Source organism: Palaemon carinicauda, chromosome 31 (genome assembly GCF_036898095.1).
Source record: "Palaemon carinicauda isolate YSFRI2023 chromosome 31, ASM3689809v2, whole genome shotgun sequence".
Lineage (NCBI taxonomy): Eukaryota > Metazoa > Arthropoda > Malacostraca > Decapoda > Palaemonidae > Palaemon > Palaemon carinicauda.
In genome coordinates this window covers 39,481,698-39,509,226 of record NC_090755.1, presented here as the reverse complement: position 1 = coordinate 39,509,226, position 27,529 = coordinate 39,481,698, and positions in this window count along the sequence as shown.

The following is a 27,529-nucleotide window of genomic DNA, read 5'->3' as shown; positions in this document are numbered from 1 at the left end:
TAATGCAGCGAATCAATATTTCAGATTATATAACGTGTTTCTTTTCATAGTATTGCGACGTTACTTTCCAATACTGATTGGCATGTGAAAGAAAATCCATGTAATTCATAGTTTTAAAAGTTTATTGAAACTCTCGTGGGTGAATAAAATGTTGGTTTCACCTCTGTATATTGATGTTTCTTTTTGTAAACTCAAAAAAAAAAAAAAAAAAAAAAAAAAAGAGAGAGAAAAAAGATAGGATAGAAAATAAATTTGCATGTTTTTAGTAATTGATTCCTGAGTAAGTGACAAACAACATATTATACGGCAATGATTCAAAATGGCCCCCTGAATCTTAGATTTATAAGAAAAAGTTATTGGTTTAAGCCAAAAACAATGTGCTTAACCCTTTTCCTTGACCTGAAGGATATAATATTGGACATCATTTAAAATATTCGGAGTAACTGATCATGAAATCCAAAATGGCCGAAAAAAATAGGGATTTCTGGAAAAAATAGATACTGGATAAATCTAAATCTCATTTTTCTCCTCGCTAATACGAGTTAAAAGCATGTTTCTAATTGGTTTTAGGCCCACCCCCCCACCCCTTCCAACTACCTGAAGAGATAAGGACCCCTACTATATGACATATTTTAAACATAAACTTCATTCAATTAAGGATCACTGTGATGAAACAGCGCTTTGCAAAGAATGTATTTCCTCTCACATTTGGTGTTTTTAATCCCTTGGAAACATTGAAACCAACAGGAAGATTAACAGGCTCTGTGGCTGGAGGGCAGACAGGAGGTAGACTTTCTCACAATTTGTGTGTATCCTTCACTGAACCTAGATTCACATTTATAACAAGAAATATGAGAAATGGGGTACTTGATCGTAACAATCATTACCATTGTAATGGTAAAAGGTTTAAAATGTATTGGTTTCCGAACCTTCTAATGAGCAGGTCAAATGACCACAATTTAGAAAGTAAATTTCAAAATCACAATAAAATGGCATGCAGTCTGGTGGCAACTAGTTTAGAGGCCTAATCTTGCCATATGGTCCTAATATTTTATAATACATCATATTACATAATTATCTGCTCTCTTTGACCCACATCTCAATATATCCACACAGTAAATCAATAAAAATCGATGAAAAGGTTGCATTGTACCTAAACTCAAACTTAAAATTGTAGATACAAAATCAATATGAACATGACTTCATATACAGTATAAACAGAAGAAAGCCAATCCTTCACTTCATAAATAAATTTAGAATAAAACTATTCAATATTGCAATACCAACACAGAGTCCTAGGTTATCTCAAACCATTTTAATTTGATAACACTCTACATACAACATTCTATTTTTCCTCGATAATATGTTGATAGCTACAATAGTAACTCAGATTACGAGTAATCTTGAATAGGGCAAAATTTGTATGACGACATGAAAAATCATATATGTTTACGAGCTTCATGTCGGTCTGGGGCCAAAAACGAATATGCCCACATTCAAATTAGGGTTTTAATTTATTCCACTTTTCAGATTACAAATCTTCAAGAGAAATAATGTAGATTTGTAGTTATGGACATGTGGAATGAGTCAAGTGTATTTCCTTCATTTCTTATGGAAGAAATTATTTTAGAATACGAGCATTTTAGGTAGCGAGCTCGCTCCCAGAACAAATTAATCTCATGTTGAAATTATACAATCGTGGATATTGCACTCTTTTATGATGCCATCATATATATTAAATAATTATTATCAGTCAAGGGTTATTGTATTTCAATGAAAGTATTGTAGACGTGTCTGATTACAATAGTTTTAAAAAATGATTGCAATGCAAACACATAAAAAAATTTGCTCATTCCGAGTAAAAAAGGATTCATATAGATAAGGGAATTTAGCTATTTACCAGTATTTCGTCTGTGCAGGAATGTTGAAAACAACATATTTTATTTACATCGTACATTTAAAGATGGTCACATACTTAGTAAGATATTGGAACTACCGCTTTAGCAGGTATGCCAAGTTAAATGACTGTCCATTAATTAAAGAGTAGGGGGAAAAACAGATAATATAACATTGAATAGCATAAAACATTGATGATAAAATAGGCTTACAAAGTTTATTAAAAGGCTGTTAGTGCCAAAACTGGTCCGTCAATAACATTTCACTCTCACAAATAGAGATTTCTTCTTGCAAAATGCTACAGGCTAAGGGTTTCCCAAGGAAAAGAAGCCTAATGTGATAAAGAAAGGGAAAATTTGGGTATGAAATAAAAATCTAGAATAAAATAAGAAAATATTTATAGGCTATTCAGTAAGGTTTATAACAATATTGAGCAAAAAAAAAAGAAAAACAAATTATATATCCGTAGGAAAATACATCGTCTTCATTCTCATCATCATCCTCTCCAATGCCTAATGGCGAAAAGGCCTCGGTTAGATTTTGCCAGTCGTCTCTTCCCAATGTGATTCAGGGATCTAACATTCCAATTACCAATTTTCCATGTATCTACAGTATTTATATAAAAGCAGAATCTGCGCACCCCGCTCTGTTTTCTTCTCTTTCCATTGGCTGAATAAATCCATAGATGATTCCTTGGCTAGATTCATCAGAGGATAGCAAGTTCTTTGTGATGTGCAGTACCTGTAAAACTAAGGCCAGTGACTACTGCCAGTTTATATTAATTCCAGTAAGATCAACCGCCAGACATCCGGAGTAAAAGCCGAAGAGACATTTGTGTATAGCCTTAAACCTAATCCGTCACCAGGCTAGAAGTGACTTCATAGAGAGTAAGGGCGGTATTTCCTCCACACCAAAGTTCTCGTTACCATATATAGTTGCTCATCCGGTTTTATAACCGTTAACAGTCATGAATTGCTAAGATATGTGGCCTAGTATGGTATTAAACTACCAAGCACGGTACAACAATGGAATATAAATATTACAATGTTGAATAGGAAAATATGTGCATCAAGTTGCAAACATTCAGCTATTCAAAATAAACGTAAAACGACTGATCATCGTGACGTTTAAAGCTAAGATGGAAACAGTATGAGGAAAGAACAACAAGATCCGAAAGGGACATAAAAATAAGAATAATTTTCAAAGTGAATATACTAAACACGTATTTGCATAATTTTGTATTATATCAACATAAAGACGGGAAATTTCCTTATGCCTTAGAAAATAAATTCAGCGTTTGCCTATAAGATGTACACCTGTCGACCAACCTTCGGATTCAAAATATTAACCTCGAGAGTACAGGCTCGGAAAAATCTGGAACCAAACCTTTAAAAAAGAAACTAATTCGTTGCAGAGTTTAATGAAACTGAAAGATATTATATCTGTATACATTCGGCTGATTGGAAATTATAACCGAAAGTCAATGAAATTATTTTAGAAAAAAAACTTTCTTGTAATAATGAAATAAAGGAAAATATATTAGGAAGTAAATAAATGCGATTATCACAGATGAAATAAGAAAGAAATGACTAAAATCACTATAATCAAGATATGTGTAAAGGAAATACTGCATCTTTTCTATTTAAAAGAGATTTTACAACTTTGATTATAATAATTTGCGCGATCATTAGTTCCTCTAAGGAATTTTCCTTTGGAAGCCTTTTGAAATCCTGTAGACTAAAATTCCCTTTACATTGTACCAGAGAGAGAGAGAGAGAGAGAGAGAGAGAGAGAGAGAGAGAGAGAGAGAGAGAGAGAGAGAGAAGTGTGTGTGTTCTAGTATCACACTAACAGGGGTATTTTTGCTATGACTCCGCGTTTTTAATTTACTAAAAAAAGAAAGAAAAATTAAATCCATTGTGTTACTGGTGATTGAAATTATTCAAACTTTTGGAAAATATTTCGGCTGTAGAAGTGGAAACGTCTCAGCCATTTCACTCTTACCCTCCGTTACCCAGCAGGGAAGGAAAAAGAAATAGTTCCGTATCTTTTCGGTCTTTCTATTATTCAGGAGACTGAGCCTTTATACCATTTTAGCCTACTTTTCTTCTCCCCGGAGTTTTCGCATAACAATTCGTACATTTAGACTTGTAAAAAGTGAGTGTTATCCTTATTTTGTCTTTTTGAATAATACTATCACTAAGTATCATTATCTTTTGTTCGAACTTTCTTCATTATTATTCTCATTCATCAAAACCAATCGATTTGTCGTTTGCGTATATGATTTAGCTGCTTAGTGTTAAACATTTATCAAATAGATTAAATATCTTGCTCACTTCCAGATGACAGGCTTTCAGAGATTATTTACTTGCTCTGATTTTTGCCGAAAAAGAAACATTTTAAGGAAATTTCAATTCCAATATCTGTTACAAAAACTGGAAAAAACATTAATCTTTCATAAAAAATTATATAATAAACATTATAAAATATTATACATTAGTTACATATAATTATCAAGGTAATTAGAGCAAATGTTAAACGCTCTCCAAGTGAAACTGCAGACAAGGTTTCTCCTATACTGTATAGGAATAAAAGAGGAAAATTCATTGCATAGGCCTATGAACGTTGGTTTCCAGTAGACAGATGTGTTGAACCTAGTACCAAGTTTTTTTAATGTTCATATCAAGGAAAGATATATTACCATCTATTTCCACTTTACTATTGATAATGGAGGCAATATTTCAACACCAACTTGAACCAAACCTGGGCCGGGCAACGCATCACCTAACTTGTGTTTAATCTTAATTTACGTGAGTTTATAGCGCCGAGGCTTTCATTTTTTATTTCGCATTTATATTCATATAATAGTTTTATGTTATTTTTATTATATTTCATAAAGTTTTATTGGTTTCATTTTAAATTTTCGTCTGAAATATTTATCAAATCATGATTTAACTTACACAATGTATTAAATTTTTTTAGGCTTTGATGATGGAAATAGATCTTCCTGAAGCTCAGTAACAAACGTGTATATTATAAATCGGGTATTATTATTCATATTGAAACTCCGCTTTCCACGGAATAAATGAATACCATATATATATATATATATATATATATATATATATATATATATATATATATATATATATATATATATATATATATATATATATATATATATATATATATATATATATATATATATATACACACACATATATATATATATATATATATATATATATATATATATATATATATATATATATATATATATATATATATATATATATATATATATATATATATATATATATATATATATATATATATATATACACACATATATATATATATATATATATATATATATATATATATATATATATATATATATATATATATATATATATATATATATATGCATATATAAAACGGATTTTGAGCGAAGCGAAAAATCTATTTTTGGGTGAGGTAGCCATGTCGTCCTGATGGAAGTTCCTAAAGGGTAGCTTCCTAGGGTATATTTGACTACAGTGATATTACCAGAGAATTTTACCTTAAGGTATCCAGAATTCTAACTCGTGGAGCGAATATCCCTAAATAAATCTAACAGGGATATCGCATAATATCAGAGGACATATTCTTAACATGCCACATAGCTATCTTCACCCCGAACAGTATTAACGCTTCGAGGGATTACAGTGGCAAGAATTTAAAAACGAGAATGAAAGGAGAGCCATTCATAAGGTATCTCTCCTATCCCATTTCCAGTGTGTATCTGACGAAGACAGCAGAACCATCTTTATTCCTTGTAGCGATATACAAGGTGCTACAGATACTGTGTTATAGGGAGGGGTCAATAAGCCCTTTTTACAATAAAAGGAAGGGCGGGTCCATCAGGACAACATGGCTACCTCACCCAAAAATTGATTTTTCGCTTCGCTCAAAATCGGTTTTTGGGGGTCAGGCCATGTTGTCCTGATGGAAGTTTACCAGAGCATTACTGTATCTGTGGATTCTCAACCGGTGCCGTACTCTCAAGAAAGTATTTTCCTGGTCCGTCTAGACCTAGAGACCTATGATGTTACCGTCATACATCATTTCATCGAAGCATGAACTATGTTAGTGCTTCCTGCCCCCTACAGGGAAGAGTCGTACTAGACTCTGGAAAAAGTCTCAAGGAGTACATATTAACTATAGATGACTAAATGACAAGCTTGTATAGTGTTCTCGCCCTATACATTATAAAGCAAAGTTTGTATAAGAGTTACCAATATCAGTATGAATTCCTGACAACTTCCCAAGTGTGTCTACTCTTATTAAACTATCGGAAAGAAGGGTTAAAGCGAGTGGATTTTTGCTTGAAGAAAGGAATAATCTTAAAAGACATTTCATGTTAAGATTATCCATATTTTAAACTTAATGCTCAGTACTTTTCTAATAAAATGAGTGTGATCTAGTTTATTAAAAATTTAATAAACATATATATCAGTTAACATTTATAAAATTTATAAAATATGGACGATATCCATTGAAGCATAAAGAAAACAGTAAACAGAAAATATGGTTTCGTCTAAAAGGAAACAGAATTGCCACTTTAATCGAATTATTGATAATGTAAATACAGTCTGTATTACTGTTTGTTTACACTAGCGTAAGAAACGCTTGGCACATGTGTCCGTATTATGCTTTAGTTCACCAAAGTCAATGGAACAGTTCATAAGGACACGTTAGTGGCCTATCACTCAGTAACAGTCTGTGACTACACACCCACCCTCTTAATTTAATCGTCCAAAATTAATTTCACTGTTCCTCGCAGATTTAAACAGCACATTTAAGAATTCTACCTGCTGCTACCACAGACCTCTTGAGTTGCTCCACTTGCTTCGCATAGTGCATAAAGAACACCTTGGATGACTACCAGCCGGTGTACGAACAAAGATGTTCAAAGTCCATATAATTGAAGAAATTTTATGGAAGAGGCAACTTTCCTCGGATCATGAGTTGCGGGTGTACTGTCTGGATCCGCTCTGTGAATAAAATAGGTGAGTTTCGCCCTTAGTTGTTTCAGAGATAAATTTGAACCCGAGGTTTCCCCTCTGAACAGCTATCCTTCTCTAAACTCTGAAGTTCTATGAAGATAGACTTTTAAGCATTCCACTGGACATAGAGATGCATCTTCCTTTAGAGGGAAGATTCTCTAGGAACCCCACCTGTTGGTGGGTAGCTTATTCTTGGTAAGAAACGTTGAGTCTGGAAACGGATTCAGTTCTCCCCCTTTCAAGAACTAAACGTGGCCTTCCTCTCTTAGGAGAGCCACTATTTCATTAACTCTAGCCCCCGAAGCGAGTGCAAACAGAAACATAACTTTTTGAGTTATTGATGCAAATGAGGAACCTTATCTAGTGCCCATGAAATGGGTCTAGGAGGCGCTGAAGGTCTAAGCTTAGCACCGACCTTCGGAATTCTATTAAAAATGTCGTTAGAAAGGTCGACCTGAAAGGTATATAGTATCGGTCTTGTCAAGGCAGACTTGTACGTTGATATTGTGTTGGCTACTAAAACTTACTCATGAAGGTGGATGAAGAAAATAAACAGAAGTCTATCAAGATTTCTTTTGGTTTCTTCGCCTTGACAAAAGACACCCACTCTTCCATGATGACTCATATTGTCTTCTGGAAGATTTGGACTTAAATTTCTCCAAAAAGTCAATACTGTCTCTTGAGATCACGCAGCTTTTTCTCATCGCTAGGGAGAGAAAATCATGAGGTGCAGGTTCCGGGTTTTCTGTGATGAAGCGAAGACAGTCGACTTCTGTACTCGCTGAGTCAGGGATGGATCCGGTAGCGGTACAAACTTCAGTCATAGTTCCAATGCCTGAGGGAACCAAACTCTGTTTGGCCACTTGTGGGCCACTATTGCCGCTTTCGTTTTGAAGGATCTCATGTTGAGGACCTTCAAAAGGAGGTTATGCGGAGGGAACAGGTAAATCCTGGACCATCTGTTCCAGTCTAGGGACATAGCGTCCACTGCTTCTGTTAGCGGATCCTCGTACGGGGGCACATAACGATGTGTTTACTTGTTGTCTTTCATCGCAAAGAGGTCTATCTGGAGCTCCGGGACTTGACTCAAGATGAAGGAGAACGATCCTGCATCTAGGGACCATTCTGACTCTATCAGTATGAACCTGGATAGAGCGCCTGCTGTGACGTTGCGGACCGTTTGAATGTGAACTGCTGACAGGTGCCATTTCTTTCTTTCCGCCAAACGGAATATGGCCAACATCACTTGGTTGATTTGAGGCTATCTCGACCCTTGTCGATTCAGGCATCTCACTATCACCTCGCTGTCTAGAACCAATCTTATGTGGGTCGAGTGGCAAGGAGAAACTTTCTTTAGTATCAGAAGTACTGCCATGGCTTCTAGAAAGTTGATGTGAAATGACTTGAAAAGATTGGACCAAGCTTCCTGGATTCTCTTCAGGTGAGAGTGGCCTCCCCAGCCTTCCTTTGAAGCGTCTGTATGGATAGTATATGACGGGGAAGGAGGCTGAAGAGGTAACAATATCTTCATTTGCTTGGCTTTGGACCACGGCTTGAGAAGCGTTCGCAGTCGAGTCGGTAGTGTTCTCATCAGATTTCTACGCGTGTTTGATGCGTATTTTCTCCAGACTCCTGTTGCATCCTTAGCTGTGCTCTTAGCACTGGATCTGTTATCGAAGCAAACTGTAGAGAGCCCAGCACTCTCCTGTTCGCGTCTTGATATCTGTTTGGATTTCAATAGTCTCTTGACAGATCCTGCTATTTCTTTCCTCTTCTTCCCAGGAATGGAAAGTCGATGTGACTCCAAATTCCAATGGATTCCCAACCACTGAAGTTTTTGAGCTGGAGATTGTCGAGAGTTTTTTATGTTGATCTTGAATCCCAGATGTTCCAGGAACTGGATCACTAGCTTTGAGGCTTGCATGCATTCTGTCCTGGATGCTGCCTACACCAGCCAGTCGTCTAAGTAGGCCACTACTTGGATCCTCTTTAGGCGTAATTGATGGACGGTTGCGTTCGCAAGCTCAGAGAAAATCCTTGGGGTTATGTTTAGCCTGAATGGTATGGCTCTGAAGCCGTAAAGTCTTCTTTGTGACTTGAACCTTAGGTAGGAGGAGAGGTGACGATTAACTGGAACGTGCCAATAAGCGTCTGACAAGTCTATGGAGACGATATATGCCCTTTCGGGCAGTAAGGTCCTTATGTGCTGAAGTGTGAGCATCCTGAACTTGTAGTTCACTATGAACCTGTTGAGTAGCGACAAGTCCAGAATGACTCTGAGTTTTCTGAGTCCTTCTTTGGAACACAAAACAGCCTTCCTTGTAACTTGATGGACGTTACTTTTCGGATTACTCTTTTCTCTAAGAATTCTCGGACATATTCTTCCAGAACGGGGGTAGAGTGTTGGAAGAACTGAGGAAATGGAGGTGGAAGACTGTTCAAGCTCCAACCTAGTCCATTCTTTATTAGGCTGTGGGCCCAGGGATCGAAGGTCCAACGATCCCTAAATAGATGTAGTCTCCCTCCTACTGGAAGCCTCTGACTTCTGCTGTTGTGGACCTGAGGCCTTGCCTCCTTGACCGCGTCTTCCCCTGAATTCCCTTCCCCTTGAAAGGCATCTAGGAGAACCTCTGGCTGTTCCTCTAGGTTTTGAGTGGAAGGAAGAAGTCTGCCTTTCAAAAGCTGGGTTAAAAACTGGCGACTGTGTCGCCACTTGTTGAGGTACCAACTGGTACGTGGTTGGAGGTTGTGCCACTCTCTGAGGCACCGCGGTCACAGGAAGTTGCTGTTGTTGCTGTCAGTAAGGCTTAGCCGGCCGAGAGGATAGCCTAGGCCTTTTTATCTTCTTCTTGGGTTGGGAACCCTCATCTGGAGAAGACTTTCTCTTAAGATTTAAGCCCCACTTTTGGAGAAGGTTCCTATTCTACGTGGCGGCTTTGTCTACTACCTCTTTAACTACTTCGTTGGGAAAGAGGTCTTTACCCCATATGTAAGAGGAGATCAGTTTCCTCGGTTCGTGCCTCACCGCAGCCGAGGCGAACACGAACTCTCTACAGGCTCTCCTAGTTTTAATAAAGTTATAGAGATCTTTCGTAACTGTGGCCAGATGAGTTTTGGCCACTACCATGAACATGTCCTGTTTTTTGGGGTCACTTGCCACCATTTCTAACGTCGTTTGCAACGACACCGATGCCGCAAGTCTTTATTTCGTCTCTTGCTCTCTGCGCAAGAGAGACTCCGACATCTTTGGAAGTTCCTCACCAAACTGACGTTCGGCAATATCAGCTTCCAATTTCCTGACTGAGAAGGTAAGGTGAAAGTCCTTCCAGTCATTTTGGTCCAATGGTAAGGTCAGGGATAACGGCTTGCATTCCTCCAGGGAGGGGCATGGTTTCCCTACCTCCGCCGCCTTCAAGGCTGCCTTATATCCCTTTTCCATGAAGGGAAAGGCTCTGGTTGGAGAGGCCACAAAGGAGGGAATCTTCTTACTCAAAGCTGGCACCTTTGATTTCGTGAAGCCCCTCTTTTTCATCGAGCTCGCTAGTAATGCCTGTGCTTTACTATGGTCAAGGACTATGACCTCCTTCGGCTCCGTTTCCTCCTTTGAGGATGGACCTTCCTAACACGGACATAGCAGTCCGGGTAAGAGTCTTTGTTGGGCCAAAATTCCACATCTTCCAGGGGAATAGAGCCCAGCTTTTCCGATATAACAATCTTCCCGGATTGGTATCCGAGCACAAAGGAAGATCCTTCACGTTGAGTAGCTCCTGGGGCCCACGTGATGCTGCGAGTCTGCGTATCTCCAGTTTCATCGCAGCTTCCTTTTCATCATTCTTCTTTTGTATTTGTTGAATCAATTCAACAATATAAGAAAGAGTCCTTCCCAGATCATCTGGGATAGCAGACGATGTAGAGGGAACAGGTTCTGGAGCCAGAACCGATGTAACCGACACCTTGTCGATTTCTTCCTCTTCTATTTCTGGAGCCTGGGTCAGCTCCTTCTCCTGACCTTCTCCCAGAAGGTCCTTCTCCGTATAATCCAACACCTCTGACATCCTATCATCCAATTGGATGTCTTTAAGGGTGGCCGAGACTTCAGAATCTACCGGATTCAGAACGGTTGGTATCTCCTCATGAGGCTGAGGGATGACTGCATCAGCCAATACCTTAGGGAAAAGGTAGGCCCTCATCTTCTTGTTTGGGAGGTAGGGGCCTGAAGCGTTTTTCTGAAAACCCCTCACCCAGGTTCGCAATTTTTCCTTAGCAGCATCCCTTGACTCCGCCGGCTTAGGGGTGTCAAATGCCTCGGTAATCACGTTGGAACATATAGTACATATATTAGGGTCCCAATACCGGAGATCACCTTTGGAGATTGCGCATGCTGCGTGCCTCCTGCATAACTCATATCCACAGAAGATCTTACTGCGGACATTGCAGAACATACTCCCGCACTTCAGATGGTCCTCCTGTAAAGAGAAGAGAATCCATGAGTATCAAGTGAATGCTTTTCACATATTATTAATACATGTAGCTTATACAGTAAAGCTAGAAAGGAAAGAAGGAAAGACACATACTTGTATTTCCTGCCCAGCCAATTGCTGTACCCTCCCAAGATATTAAAACTAAGGTTAATTCCTAGAATACCTTATATATTTTCCTAAGTGGAAAGTTAAAGTGTGGCTCACACCTTGAAATAAAGTTTTAATATACGGGATAGAATGAATGCAAAAAGAACTCACTTTCTATATATTGTACGGTCTCAACAAAAGGTTGTACATGATAACATTAAGTATGTTGGAAGAACTTTAGTGTTACAACAAACTCTGTACTGTAGTTTTATTAATGCAGTATATACTACACCACAAATATAGTAACTACTGTACATCGCATGCTGTCGTGCCGGCCGGCACGCGCCGGAACGTGCCGGCCGGCATTTAACCCTGTATAGTTCAAAGGTATGCTACCTTTAACTAATAGGCAGCAGGTCACTGGTTCGCAAATGTGTGCCGGCCGACAATCACTACCGGCGGCTAATCGTAGTGGCCGGCAGATCTCGGGATGTGTTTCTACTGCCGGCAGGCAAAGGTAGCGATACCCATGCCGGCTGGCAGTGACTACGACCTAGAGAACCTCCACCTACCCGGCTGCTGGCCGATTAAGCCGGCAGCCAGGCTAGGAGTACAATACACTAGCAAGAAAAACAGCATGGATGTAAGGTTATAAGGCGGAATAGCCATACAACCTTCATCCAGAAAGAGTGAACATATGGAAGGGGAAAAGGTAGCATTCAGGCTTCCTATATATTCATAGCCAGCCGGGCTCTATCAGCAGACACGGAAGGGAGACCAAGGGAGATCTGGGGTTCACTCTGCAGAAGAAAAAGGGTCTCTGCCGGCAGGCAATAACGTGCTGGCTGGCAGAGAGCTGAGCCAGTCCCCCATCCTAACCTACACTAGGTACAGAAGTAGGACTGCGGCCAAAAGATGTGATGGCCAGGCCATCACTAAGAAAGAGAGGGGGAACGGGATAAGGGTCCTGTAAACTTCTTTCTAGTATGAGACAAACCCAGCAGTTAGGAAAGCTCATCCTAACCTAGAGTTTGTCTATTAGGGAGGAAGGTTGGCAATATTTGCTATCCTCCTCCATACCAGAACAAAGTTAGGTGTAGTTCTTTCACCAGGCAACGGAGAAAACTCATTCTCCAGCCCGAGAATAACAACACAGGACAGTCTGCTAGACCTATAGTAGAAGGAATCATCTCGTACAGAATCCTTCAGATGTGGGCTACAGAAGCAAAGCCTCCTGTGTCTGCACCTAACCTAGCAAAGGAAACTCATTCTCTATGCTAGGAAGACGCAGACCACAGACTAGAACTCTGATGTTCTGCCCCAAACCGAAAAACCAGTTACTCTGGTTAGCGGGTCAGGACAGACATATCCTAGTATAGTTATACCTGAATATTATTCAGATAGAATCACTTGGCCTAAGCCTAAGGCTTACTCAGAGGGAGAAAGGGATTGAACTTAGTCTCCGGAGGAGAAAAGAACAACCGGGGATGTTTGCGAAAGTATACTAAAGCCCCATAGGCTACTAGCCTAGGTGCGGTAAAAATCGATTACCTAAATCACCGAAACTCTCTCGTATACAAACTTGGGGAAGAAAATTCAACAATATCTTACATGTATAAAATATTTGCCTATAGCTTCAATAACATAACACTCGGAAAACTTATATCATGCATGCAAGTACTAGGGCGAAACGCCTAGGCTACTAAGCCTCGCAAAGGGCAAGATCGGTTACCTAAATCGCCGAACTGAAAACTAACGGCATCATATAAGAATTAATAGAGGAGCTAAATAACTATATTTATTTAAGCATAATAACCGGGAACGTCGCTCTGGCTAACTAAATGACCGATGCATAGCGAGCGACAGCATCCAGGAGGCCTTCGGTAGGCAAGAGCTCTTGTTTACGTTAAAATCACTCTTGATTTAATTTAAAACGAAAAGAGCTTACATTTATACAAAATAAAGATAATACTCAACTTTCCAGAGGCAGAAGAGGCCGGAGAAAGCATCATAATGTTGAATACAATCCAAAATTACGAGAGATCACGAGGGAAAACACCGAGTAGTAGAGCTACACAAAAAGGAATAAAGATGGCGCTGCCGTCTTCGTCAGATACACACTCGAAATGTGATAGGAGAGATACCTTATGAGTGGCTCTCCTTTCATCCTTGTTTTTAAATCTTGCCACTGTAACCCCTCGAAGCGTTAATACTGTTCGGGGTGAAGATAGCTATGTGGCGTGTCAAGAATACGTCCTCTGATATTATGTGATATCCCTGTTAGATTTATTTAGGGATATTCGCTCCAGGAGTTAGAATTCTGGATACCTTAAGGTAAAATTCTCTGGGAATAACACTCTAGTCAAATATACCCTAGGAAGCTACCCTTTAGGAACTTCCATCAGGACGACATGGCCTGAGCCCATATATATATATATATATATATATATATATATATATATATATATATATATATATATATATATATATATATATATATATATATATATATATATATTCGTGAAATGACTGATTCGCTCAGGAATTTCGCGAAATGACTAAAATTTCCTGGCATTAAGTGAAATGACTGGTTTTATAGCCCAGGGATTTCGTGAAATGCCTGGTTCATAAGAATTTTAGGTCAATATTGTATATTTGCTTGTATGTTGTATATGCTTAGGGAATCTTAGTAGCAAAGGATTTTTTCTTTTTTTTTTGCCAGGGGAAGGATTTTAGGTTAAGTAGTATATATTTGCATGTAGATTGCATATTTCTAGGGTATTTTAGTGGCAACAATTCTGTAAAAACATATTTCTTAAAACCATATATTGTTTCTTCTTTCATTAAATATACAATTAGACAGAAGGGCCTTTCTCCAGTGCCTGGCGAAGAGAGACTTGCTGTTCTTGGTTGATTTCCTCAACAATCGTTAGGGGCACAAGTTGAATTCAAACCTTACGAATTTAATCCTTAGTATCACCGCCTTTACCCTAATAGTATGTAGGTTATTTTCATTTCCTTCCATGTTGATTCCTAGAAGATTTTTTGGATCCTCCCTTTCCCAGTCAACATGTGGAGCTGGCACAACGACATTGTCCCCTATTTCCCCAGCTTTTAAGTCGATCTTACTCATTTGACCATACGTTTTGCTTGGCACACTTGACCCTTTCTGGTCCTCTTGCAGTTCTTGGAAATTTCTTGTTGTCTTCATGCAATATGCAGTGCTAAACTAAGTGGACCTGGGGTGGATAGGTAAAGATGGTGACTGGCTCATCAAGGGACTAGGATGGCTGCGTGGTGATGATGACTGGCTCAGAGGCCTCGAGTGGCTCATCAGTTGGATCAGTAGGAGGCTGGGCTCCTAGTACTGCAAGATCATCTTCTGTCTCTAAGTGGTCAATGACCTCCTGAAGCAAACTAGTGGAAGAGAGTCCATCTTTTGGATTCTCTCTAAGCAAAGTAGAATAGGGAGTACTCTTGATCCCTGAAGGGTATGATGAGTTCTTCTGGTTCTGAACAAAACGAAGGCCTAGGGACCAATCTCGAGTGTTGTTGTCAGAGAGCCAAGCAGTCAGCATGTCTTTGATGTTTGAGTTGGCCTGTTCAACTGAACCTTGACTCTGTGCCTCTCTGGGGGCTTCCCATGCACAAGATGCAGCCAGAGATCCTTCACCTCTCAAACCACATAGGATGTGAACTCAGATCTATTATCTGATTGTAGGATGCATTGATCACCAATCAATAAGAAGATACCCAAAAGCTCAAAAGCAACCTCAGCTACTCTCTTGGATGTGGGTGGCGTAGGATGACACACTTGGTCAGATGGCACTGGTACAACATAATCCACTTGTGTTGGGTCTTGTGGAGATGACTGTATGTCAATTAGATCGACTTGATAGCGAGAATTTAAATCCTAAGTAAGGGCCAAACCACAACTCCCTTTGTCTTGGTAATGCAGTTGGACTTGAACAGGTCGACAGCCTCCGTTGTGATGTTTGCATATTTAGAGTATATTAGTTTTAGTTAAATCTACATCCCAAATTTTTTCAAACTATAATCTAAAACTGCTTATATTGATCAGGGTATTTACTTGTTGAATTGCCTGCTCATATGGTTAAAAGAAATCAAAATGAGTGAATTACCTGCTCACATAGTTAAAAGAAATCAAAGAAAGCGGACATTTAAAACAAAACTGAATTAACTTCTCAGGTAGTAAAATTTAAATTGAACACCTCTGCTTGAATTAACTCTGGCTACAATTTATTAGGAAATGAAATATATGAAAATTATATGGAAATGTTTACCAGATATACTTAAATCAATACTAATTATAACATAAATACTCAAAACCAACTTTCAGTGTATAAGAATCCGTGTCAACACCCATAAATACTTAAAACCACATAAAAGTGGTATTTGCAAACAAATACCAGAATTACACAGTTTGCCTGAATTCTATTAGGCAGAGTGTGTAATAAGAACTACTAAATTTCAGTCATTTCGCGTAATGCCTGAAAATTTTAGTCATTTCGCAAAATGACCAAGTGAATCACTCATTTCACGAAATGCCTCAAATTTTTAGGCATTTCGTGAAATGCTTGGTTACACAGTTTGCCTGTAACACACACACACACACACACACACACACACACACATATATATATATATATATATATATATATATATATATATATATATATATATATATATATATATATATATATATATATGTATATATATATATATATATATATATATATATATATATATATATATATAAATATATATATATATATATATATATATATATATATATATATATATATATATATATATATATATATATATATATTATATATATATATATATATATATATATATATATATATATATATATATATATATATATATATATATATATATATATATATATATATATATACATACATATATATATATATATATATATATATATATATATATATATATATATATATATATATATTTTATATATATATATATATATATATATATATATATATATATATATATATATATATATATATATATATATATATCTCTTCTTCTAAAGTTTCCTTACCAATCCTCTTACAACGTATTTCACTTAGGGCCAGGATACCCTAATTATATTCCATAAATTCATTCTCAGCCTGCAGTAACTTCCCAATCTGAATCTTGGTTCTAACATCCCAATTACCAAGTTTCCATTTATCTTTAGTATTTATATACAATGATATTATGGACACCCCGCGGTGTTATCTTCTCTTTCCATTGGCTGACTAAATCTATAGAGGGTTCCTTGGCTAGATTCATCAGTGAATAACAAATTCTTTGTGATGCGCAATACATGTCTAACTAAGGCGTGTGACCACTGCCGGTCCATATTAATTCTAGTAAGATCAACCGCCAGACATCAGGAGTAAAAGCCAAAGAGACATTTGCGTATTGCCTTAAACCTAATCCGACACCTGGCTAGAAGTGACTTCAGAGAGAGTAAAGGCGGTATATCCTCCACACTAAAGTTCTCGTTACTATACAAAGTTGCTCATCCGGTTTTATAACCGTTGGCAGTTATGAATTGCTAAAATATATCACCTATTACTAAGTATTATTGTATTTTGTTACTCCATTCCTCATTATTATTCGCATTCACCATGACCAATAGATTAGTCATTTATGTATAGTATTTAGCTGCTTAGTGTTAAACATTTATCCTATAGATTAAATATCTTGCTCACTTTTAGATATCAGACTTTCAGAGAGTATTTACTTTCGCTGATTTTTGCAAAAAATATACTTTAAGAAAATTTCAATTCACATATCTGTTACGAAAACTGGAATAAGCATTGAACTTTTATCAAAAATTGTGTAATAAACGTTATGAAACATCTATTTTTGGACATCTCTAACAAAAATTATATTCCTAATCTCTAATAATATGAAAATTCGCTGAAAGTTGTTCAATATATCTTGGAGAAATGAAGACCTTTCCGTTTAGACTAATAAAAGATTCTAACCACTAGAAGTATAAAGGTTTTTCAAGTTTATTCATCATATAAAAAGATAAAATGACACCGCAAATCAGCAAGGAGATACATGAAGATCACAAATAAACGCTACGCTAGTATGTTTTTCTATTTGTTTCCTGTACACATTAATGGAATAGAGTTACATTCCATGTAAAATACTCTAAAATCGAATAAAATAAAGATGAATTCATCTAGCTGGGGGAATTCATAAATAAACAAAATTGAAGGAAAAAATACCACATGCAAAAATGAATGGCTCAATTTCTTTTATTTGAGAATTTTAAATATGAAAATTCAAGGTTGGCACCTTGAATATGATTTAAGAAAATATCTCATACAAACCTGCAAGAATAAATGCTCATTCCTGGAGTATGTTTTTGTTATTTTTTTAATATTACCTTCATATTTAGAAAAGCAACAACATTATTTGGAAAACCATAATGCTACATGGCTAAGGGCCATCGTAGTCAGGAAAATATACGGAGACATAACGAACAAACTACTAAGAATATTACCAGAAAATATAGAATATTGATATGAATAATATTGCAAACAATTGAATAATATAGAAGCTATGAAATAGGACAAATGTTAACCAGATCAACAAAAAATAATTATCAACAAGTTTTCCCATATACGGCATTAACCTTTCTTTGTTTTACACCAGAACTCTCTAACTTTTAACTCGCCACATATATGCCCTAAATTTTGAATATAAAAAGTTAGTATGTAAAAGTAAAAGTGTATATACTTTTCCTTTGGTGAGTTTTTTAACTGGTTACGTTTTAAGAATTTAAGTTAATGCTACTTTACCTTAATTCATGTTTGGTATTAAGGAATTATTGTTCAGTACGTGGGCGAGATGAAAGTTACGAACATTAGGTCAAACAATACAAAAACTCTTCAGAATGAGGACGTCGATTTTATAAAGTTGCTACTTTCTTATTATGTACTACGTTCTCCCCTGAAATCAATTCTGTTTCGAAGTTTTATTGGCGTTTTCCTCAAGTGAGAGGAGGGAGTTCAAGCTCACATCGTGAACAGAGGTGGAGGGAGTTCAAGCTCACATCTTGAACAGAGGTGCTATGTTTCGCACAATGTAAGATGGTCATGCGGGGATATCCTCTCTAACCATATGATGCTAAAGCTTCCTTTCTCTGTCACCTTCACAGGCCTTAAGTTTTCTTAAGTAACATTTTTTTTTCTGGCTAGCATCGGAAGCTTGAGTGTTTAAGCAAAAGGGTTATAAGTCAGCAGCCCCTGAACTTCAACGGGCGTGACAATGTATGAACTTCAAAAGTTCCACTAACTAGACAATTGGATCAGGTAGAATATTCTTTAATCTAAATATTGTCGGAAAGAAAATTATAAAAGATAGCATAAGATTGTCTGATTATTTTGGGGAGACTTACTTTTATCATAGATAGACTATTCGTGTCATCTTGAACGATACATACAGCAGTTTACAGCTTTAGTGGTTATGTAAATAAGTTAAGTGTGGATGACGTCTACTTCCAGACATGATATATGCTCACAGGAGATGAACAATACATGTGATAGTCTTTATTATATCAAATTCATTTCACACACACACAGACACTCAATTGTCGGACGTATTATCCGCACCCTGTAGATGTTGTATGGCACAATTTGACAAGGATTAAATCCACATCCAATATTTCTTTTATTGGAAATTGATGAATGAAACAGACAAGATAAGTAATTTAATAACATTGAACATGAAGAATATCATTTAAAAAGTTTTAGTCTTGTCCTTCAATACTTGGAGTCTCCAGACTTGTCCCCTTCAGAGATTCTTATAAGAACTAGTATCGTGTTTATTGCAATCTGTTGTCTAGAATTGGTAACATATATACGGTTTTGCATCCTATAGAGATATAAGGTGGTTCATTGAATTTCTTTTCTCCATCTCTTTTTCTTACAAAACTTTATGAGCAACGACATTTATGAAACATTTTAGAAATTAATATTATAAAAAAAAATGAATGTCGGCTTTAGAATTGTGGCCTTGTAAATATTGATTACTTCATGCAAAGGGAAAATAAAAATTCCAGAAGCAAACATGGAAAAGGAAAATCAAAATGTCGAACTGAAATATTGTCATGGGTAGACACAATACTTTTAAAACGATGTTATAAAAGACAAAAATATATAATCCCAAAGTGTGAGCAGCGAGGAGAGACAAGATCAGACTACCGTATTTTTGGTCAAACCTGTCTTCACTTCACGGTCGTCAGCATTTTGGAAGTAAACCGAGCCTCGAAGAGAGCGCCTGCTGCGATAAAGAGACAGTCTTATTTTGACCAAGATGTCACCGTCTTAATTAGTGGAGTCAGCATATTTTGAGAAACCGAGCCTGAGGGATATCCACGTTTGTGAAATATGTCGTCATGGAATGACACGGCTTCCCTTTTGTTACGACTCAACATGTGGTCCACATTGCATCAACAATTTCTTCTAGAAGCTTCCATGGCATGATTGAAGTGGGCCTTTTTGAGGAAGCCGATAGAGACACAGAATTGTTAAAAAAAAAAAGCCTTCTATGGCAATGACCACTGCCCGCTGTAATTGACCCCGCCCATACGTGGGTATATAAACTTCAAGAAGAGAACCAAGAGAGATAAAACAGGACATATGACAAGAGAGTCAATATGTCAGAAGCAGGCGAGAACCAAGTCCTAACAAGAGAGGAAACAGAAAAGACAAGAAGTCTCATAGAGCCACATTTTAACCTTCCTTTCAGACTACAAAAGCCTATCTTCAAAATCCTGTTATGGCCGAGAAGAAGAGACAAATTGAAGCAGCCAGGCCTCCCAGCTAGTGACGAAAACTAGCCAACACTGCCTGCAGCCCGCCTTGGTTCAACACTATCATCGAATTCTTTGAAGAAGACCTTTGATGTCCCATCTCGATGCCACTTTTTCTGTGATATCTTCGAATCCGGTCATCGTGCCAGTTTTCATCTGAACTTCAGCCGCCCCTCTGTGACATTCTCAAGCCTGAAGTATCCGTACCAGTATCGTCTCAGCAGTTGCAGAAAACTATTCCTTAAGTATTTCTACCGTACTGATTGTTCCCCTTTTCTAGTGATGTTTTGACTGATTTGATTTGTCAGGTAAAGTAACCAAAGAAGTAACATTAATTTTCTTTATAAGTTTGTGAATAAAGGTGTTGTGTTTTTTTTATGAGTTTCTTTTTATATTTATTTCTCATTTATCAATGGTTGTTGCTGGAAACATTTATTTTAATTAATAAAATAACCTGTAATGATTTTAAGATCGTAACAGTTGGCTACCTTGCCAGTATTTTCAACAACGTAACCAATTGAAACAGGGAGAATATAGAAAGAAGCAGAATGAGTGGGATTACGGAAGATTTGATAGATAGCTTCAGGTAAACTTGTTAGTCTTGATGGCGATGCTCTCCGTGAGTAGGTTTTTAAGAGGGGCAAGAAATGTTTGAGAGAGACAAAATAGCAGCTGAAATAGATGAAAATGAGAGTCATCGAGAAGAAAATGAGAGATAGCGTAAGAAGGAGTTAGAAATCGCTCGTTTAAAGCAAAATCTTCATAACAGTCTGCCAGGTAGCACACCAAGAAATAATGCGTCAGGTAGAAGACGGGGTAGTATTGATCATTGAATGATGATTCTGATAATTTAGTTATGGGTGCAGTGTTGAAATTAATTCCAAAATTTGATGAGGTATATGTAACGATATATTTCATGTCTTTTGAAAACTTAATGAATAGAGTAGGTTGTTCCTAAACCAAATAGACTTTGTATTTATAGGCAGTCTCAAATGGTAGAGCCCTTTCTGTGCATAGTTGTATGTCTGAGGATGAAAGTGAGGACTATGATACTGTTAGAGAAACTGTTATTAGTGCATACAGGTTAGTACCAGAGGCGTACCGTAAGAAATTTAGAAGTTTGAAAAGGGATGAGAGCAGTACTTTTGTAGAATACGACAGAAGTTAGAAAGATCTTTTATGATTGGTTAACTTTCGCTGAAGTAGATAGTTTTGATGATCTCAGGAACTTAGTTAATTTAGAAAACTTCAAAGATGACATATCTCCAGACATTAAGCTATATATAGAAGTTAGGCAAGAAAAGTCTTTTACAGATGTAACAAGGTTGGCAGATAAGTACAGTCTTGCCCATAGTTCAAGTGATAGTAAGAAGAAAAATAATCCTCCTTCTGGTGAGATGCAACATAGTAAAAATAGTTTTAGTAATAGTAATACATGGCAATATGATTATCATTATTATTGTCATACATGTGGAAAACCAGGTCATACGGCCATGTCTTGTAAGAGCAAATGGGACGGAAGTAGTTCAGAGATAATTTGTTATCGATGTAATAAGAAAGGGCATATAGCAAGGAATTGTGTAGTTTAGGAGAAGAATGTCAAGAAAAGTGTCTCTAGATAATCTTTCGTCAAGCAGAAATGACATTATGAAAGAAACTAGGAAATTTACGGAGATTTTTTGTCTGAAGGTGTAGTCTCTTCGCTCTAAGGAGAGGATTTAAGATAAGTTGTCTTGCTTAGGGACACAGGGGCAGCCATTTCCTCAATCAGGAAAGACTGTGCGCAACAAGGGCAAAAATCAGTATGAAAGAAAAAGTGATGTTAGGTGGGTTTCTGAATACATGCGTTGTTTTTCCTTTTTGAAAATGAACTTGAAAAGTTAGGGAGTGTCAAGAGATGTAAGACTAGCAGTTGTAGACTATTTACCCATTGAACGCGTTGACATTATTGTACGTAATGAATCAACTACATCCAAATGTGTGAATCCTATTTAAAAAGAGGTTCCAGTGCCTGAAATGTTAGTAACTAGGTCAGATTTAGATACAGATATAGACTAAAGTCATAATTTGTTCGAGGATTCAAACCTGTGTGATGGAGGCGATGAGGTTGATCTTAGCAAGTTTGGGGCTGAGAAGACCGACTCTATTGCTCATGACAGAGTTAGTAATGTTGATGATGTAGCTGTTGAAAGTAGCGACCTAGACGTAGTCGATATAGTGGATTCAAGTAATAGTTACTGCAATGGTTTAGGCACTAACATTTTGAATAGAGATGAGCTGATTAAGTTGTAGAGAGAGGATGAGAGAGTGTTTAAAATTTTTGAAAGTGAATTGGATGATGACCCGATAATGTTTGTAAGGAAATCTTTTGTTTAAAAGACAAAGTTTTATGTCGCTATGTTCGTTCTAAGTCAGTTATCAAAGAGGAAGTTATAGAACAATTAGTAATTCCTAGGAAGCTTCACGAATTAATTCTGAAATTGACACATGATGATCAAGGACATTTAGGGGTAAATAAAAGTTTCAAATGTATATGTATATGTATAAGATGAAAAGTGACGTGAAGAGATATGTATTACGCTGTCACGAATGTCAAATTGCTGGTAAACCTAATCAAGTTATTCCCAAGGCTCCCTTATGTGATATTCCATCAGTGGGAGAACATATTGAAAATGTAGTAATTGATATAGTTGGACCTTTGCCTAGAAGTAAAGGAGGGAATATATACCTATTAACAATCATTGAGAGACTACCCCGTTATCCAGAAGCATCCCAGTAGGAAGCTGCAATGGGAAAACTGTAGTTAAATGCTTCTTGAACTATTTTTCCAAATTTGGTTTGCCTTGCGTTATACAAAGTGATAGTGGCAGTAATTTTGTATCCAAATATTTCAAAGACCAAATGAAAGAGCTAGGTATCAAACTTGTAATTTCCACACCGTATCACCCAGAGTTGCAAGGGGTTGTAGAGCGTTTCCGTCAAACATTAAAAAGCTGCTTACAAAAACTATGTAATAATTTTGAACATAACTGGGATGAAAAATTACCTTTTGCCTTGTTAGCCTTACGATTGCCACCCGACGACACCACAGGATTTAGTTCTTTTTAGTTGATGTTCAGTCACACTGCTAAAGGAACTTTGGAAATTTAAAAGGGTAAATTAATGCTTCACGAGGGTAGTGAAGATTACATTCAGAATTTAGAGAATACCAAGGAGAATTTAAGCAAAACTTGGAAATTAGCAATAGAGTATGAGAGCAACAACCAAGTGGAAACTACAAAAAGATATATACGATCTTAATGCAAGGGAGAGAAATTTCCGTGTAGGAGATAAAGTCTTAGTATTAATTGAAAAAGAAGGTCCCTATTCATATTATAAGTTTGAAAGTCCTTATCCTATTTTAGGAAAAAGGGGAAATTTGAATTACTTAATTGATATGGGTAGACGTAGAGCTAAGTGGCTGCACATAAATTTGCTAAAGAAATACAACGAACGCCTGGTGCCAGTAATAACTGTGTCGCAGCGAAAAATTAGTTTTTAGAAAAACTCTGATGTGCTTAAGAATTTCAAGTTATTTAACTCTAGTTGAGAAGAAGAAAAACGTAGTGAATTACGTAATGTTTTTCTAAATTATCCAGAAACTGTTATTGATAAATTAAGTTTAACTAATCTTTTAGAACATGATATTGAGTTATAGGACACAAAACCCATTACACAAAGTCCATATCGTTTGAGTCCAGAAAGGCAAATTCAGCACGAAGGGAAATTAAGTATTTGGTAGATAATGATTTGATAGTTCCTAGCGAGAGTGAATGGTGTTCTCCGGTAGTTCTGGTAAAAAAGGAAGATGAATCAGATAGGTTGTGCATTGATTTCAGAAAAGTGAATAGTGTTACTAAGCAAAGCAATTTTCCACTTCCCAGGATCGACGATTGCTTAGATAGGATCGGGAATGCTAAATTCATATCCAAGCTTGATTTGGCCAAAGGTTGTTGGCAAGTACCTCTAAGCAGACGAGCTAGGAAAATACCCGCTTTTATAACACTGTTCGGTAGTTATAAACCTAAAGTAATGCCTTTTGGGTTAAGAAATGCAGTCAGTACTTCCCAAAGATTAATGAATAAAGTTTTAAATGGTATTGATAACTGTGTCGTGCATTTAGATGATCTTGTTATATGTTCAGAAACTTGGAAAGAACATTTACGAATTTTAGCTAAAGTCCTGACAGTCCTTGAAAAACCAAAACTTGTATTAAATTTAAATAACTGCGAATTTGGGAAAACCTATGTGACTTATTTAGCGCATAAAGTGGGTCTCGGAAGGATTTGTCGAAAAATTGGGAACACAGAAGCTATCATCAAATCCCAGCAACTAGAAAGCAGGCCATGAGATTTCTCGGGATGGTTTCATATTTCCGTAGATTTGTACCAGATTTTTCAGAAGCAAGCACTGCTACAACTTATCTATTTAAGGGACGAAGATTTGTATTTAATGAGGAATGTGTAGAAGCTTTCAATAAATTAAAAGCTGTAATACTTCACGAGCCAGTATTATTGTTACCTGATTTTAGCAAGGAATTTAATTTAGCGATCGTTGCTAGTGACATTGGTATAGGAGGAGTCTTGTTGCAAGAAGTGAATGGGACGAAGCAACCAGTCGCATATCATCAAAAATAAAACTGAATAAAGCTCAACAAAATTATTCAACTATTGAGAAGCAATTGTTTAGTTTAGTTTCAGCCTTGCAGCACTTTGAGATTTATATAAGTAGTAGTCCTGTTTTAACTGTGTATACAGATCACAATCCGTTAGTTTATTTGAAAAGATTTAGGAATAAATATAAACGACTCATAGTTTGGAATTTAAAGCTACAAGATTATAATCTGAATATAATTCATATAAAAGGAAAGAATGTCATAGCTGATAGCCATTCCAGAGATATCTCATAAAATAGAAAAGCGTTTGTTTTGTTTTTATTTTTCATCAAGCGATTAAGATTTTTTTTTCTTTTTTTTTTTGTACTAAAGTTTTGTGTTAATTGAATGGAAAGCGAAAGAAGAATGTATTGCTGATGTTCAGTTGAAGCTTCATGCAGATGTTCCTCAGTTAGGGGATGAACGTGTTTTTTCGCTGCAGACTTCTAAAAAAATGTAAATTCAGTAAATTTTCCTTTTTTTTTTTTTTTGGTGGGAGACGTGTCATGGGTAGATACAATACCTTTAAAATGATGTTATAAAAGACGAATATATATATTCCCAAAGTGTGAGCAGCGAGGCGAGACGAGATCAGACTACCGTATTGTTTGGTCAAACCTATCATCACTTCACTATCGTCAGCATTTAGAAAGTAAACCGAGCCTCGACGAGAGTGCCTGCCGCAAAAAGGGGTATGTCCTATTCTGACCAAGATGTCATCGCATTAAATAGTGGAGTCAGCATATTTTGAGAAACTGAGCCTGGGGGATATCCGCGTTTATGAAATATGTCCTCATGGAAGGAAACGTGCTGCCCTTTAGTTACGACTTAACAAGTGGTCCAGACTGCATCAGAAATTTATTCTAGAAGCTTCCATGGCGTGATCAAAGTGGGTGTTTTTGAGGAAGCGAATAGAGACACAGAATTGTTACAAAAAAACGCCTTCTATGGAAATGACCACTGCCCACTATAATTAAGTCCGCGTATACATGGGTATATAAACTTCAAGAAAAGATTGTCCAAGAGAGAAAGGAAAGGACATAAGACAAGAGAGGAACCATGTCCAAAGCAGATGAGACCCAATTCCTAACGAGGTAAGAAACTAAGAAGACCAGAAGTCTGATGGAGCCAGATTCTAACCTTCCTTTCAGACAACAAAAGCCTATCTCCAAAATCCTATTATGTCCGAGAAGAAGAGACAAATTGAAGCAGCCAGCCGTCCATGCTAGTGACGAGAAGTAGTCAAAACTGTCTGCAGCCTGCCTTAGTTCAACACTATCATCGAATTCTTGGAAGAAGACCTTTGATGTCCCATCTTGATGCCACCCTTTCTGTGACGTCTTCGAATCCAGCAATCGTGCCAAGTTTTATCTAAACTTCAGCCGCCCTTCTGCGACGTTCTCAAGCCTGACGTCTCCGTACCAGTATCGTTTCAGCAGTTGCAGAAAACTATTCCTTAAGTATTTCTACCGTACTGACTGTTCCCCTTTTCTAATAATTTTTTGATTGATTTAATTTGTCAATTAAAGTAGCCGAAGAAGTAACATTAATTTACTTTATAAGTTTCTGAACAAACGTGTTGTATTTTTTCGTGAGTTTCTTTTTATATTGATTTCCCATATTTCTGGTTATTAAAAGAACCTGTAACGATTTTAAGATCTTATCAAATATAAATATAATATTTTAACAAAAGGCTGCTTTATAATGGTCTACCACCATAGACAGAAAAATGAAAACCTCAGCTTGACTAAAATCCCTCAATAAAAATCTAAATACAAAGAAGCCTGGAATATGAGATATATGAAGCTGCAGTATCATATTCTAGCAATAGTAGAACGAGGAGGAATCCTTTCTAATAATAATAAGTTTTCTGTTTATTTATGACGAAATATTTCTCAGTTAGTGTCATGGCTTAGAAATTCAGTTTATCTTGCTGCTGGAAGCAAAATATATTTGATATTTATGGAGAATAATTGGTCAGTGTCCATGGCCTTTAACGAACATTTTTAGGAGAAATACTGGCTATCCAAAGCAAACTTTTCAAAAATGCTTTGTAGTAGAATATTTCATAAACTCCAAAATTTATCAAAATATCTCGATACAGGTTATTTTGATGTGTTATCGGGCATTATTTGAATTATGGGTGCTTATTATCTAACACGTATTTCGGTGACTCAAATATAGTTTTTATTGTATTAGAAAAAACGTTATGTTAATCTAAAATGAAATTTATATAAGTATCTTGTACTGTATACCATTTGTAATATTTTCTTTTGTAGAGGAAAAGTAACACTATACACTTATTGGTATATGACCTTAATCATAGAAATTTTATTGGGCTTTTTTATTTGATTCAATAATTCCACTTTATCATCTAAATTAACTTCCCTGTTTTAATATATAAATGTATTAGTAAAATACTATTGCGTAAAAAAAATATTCTGTA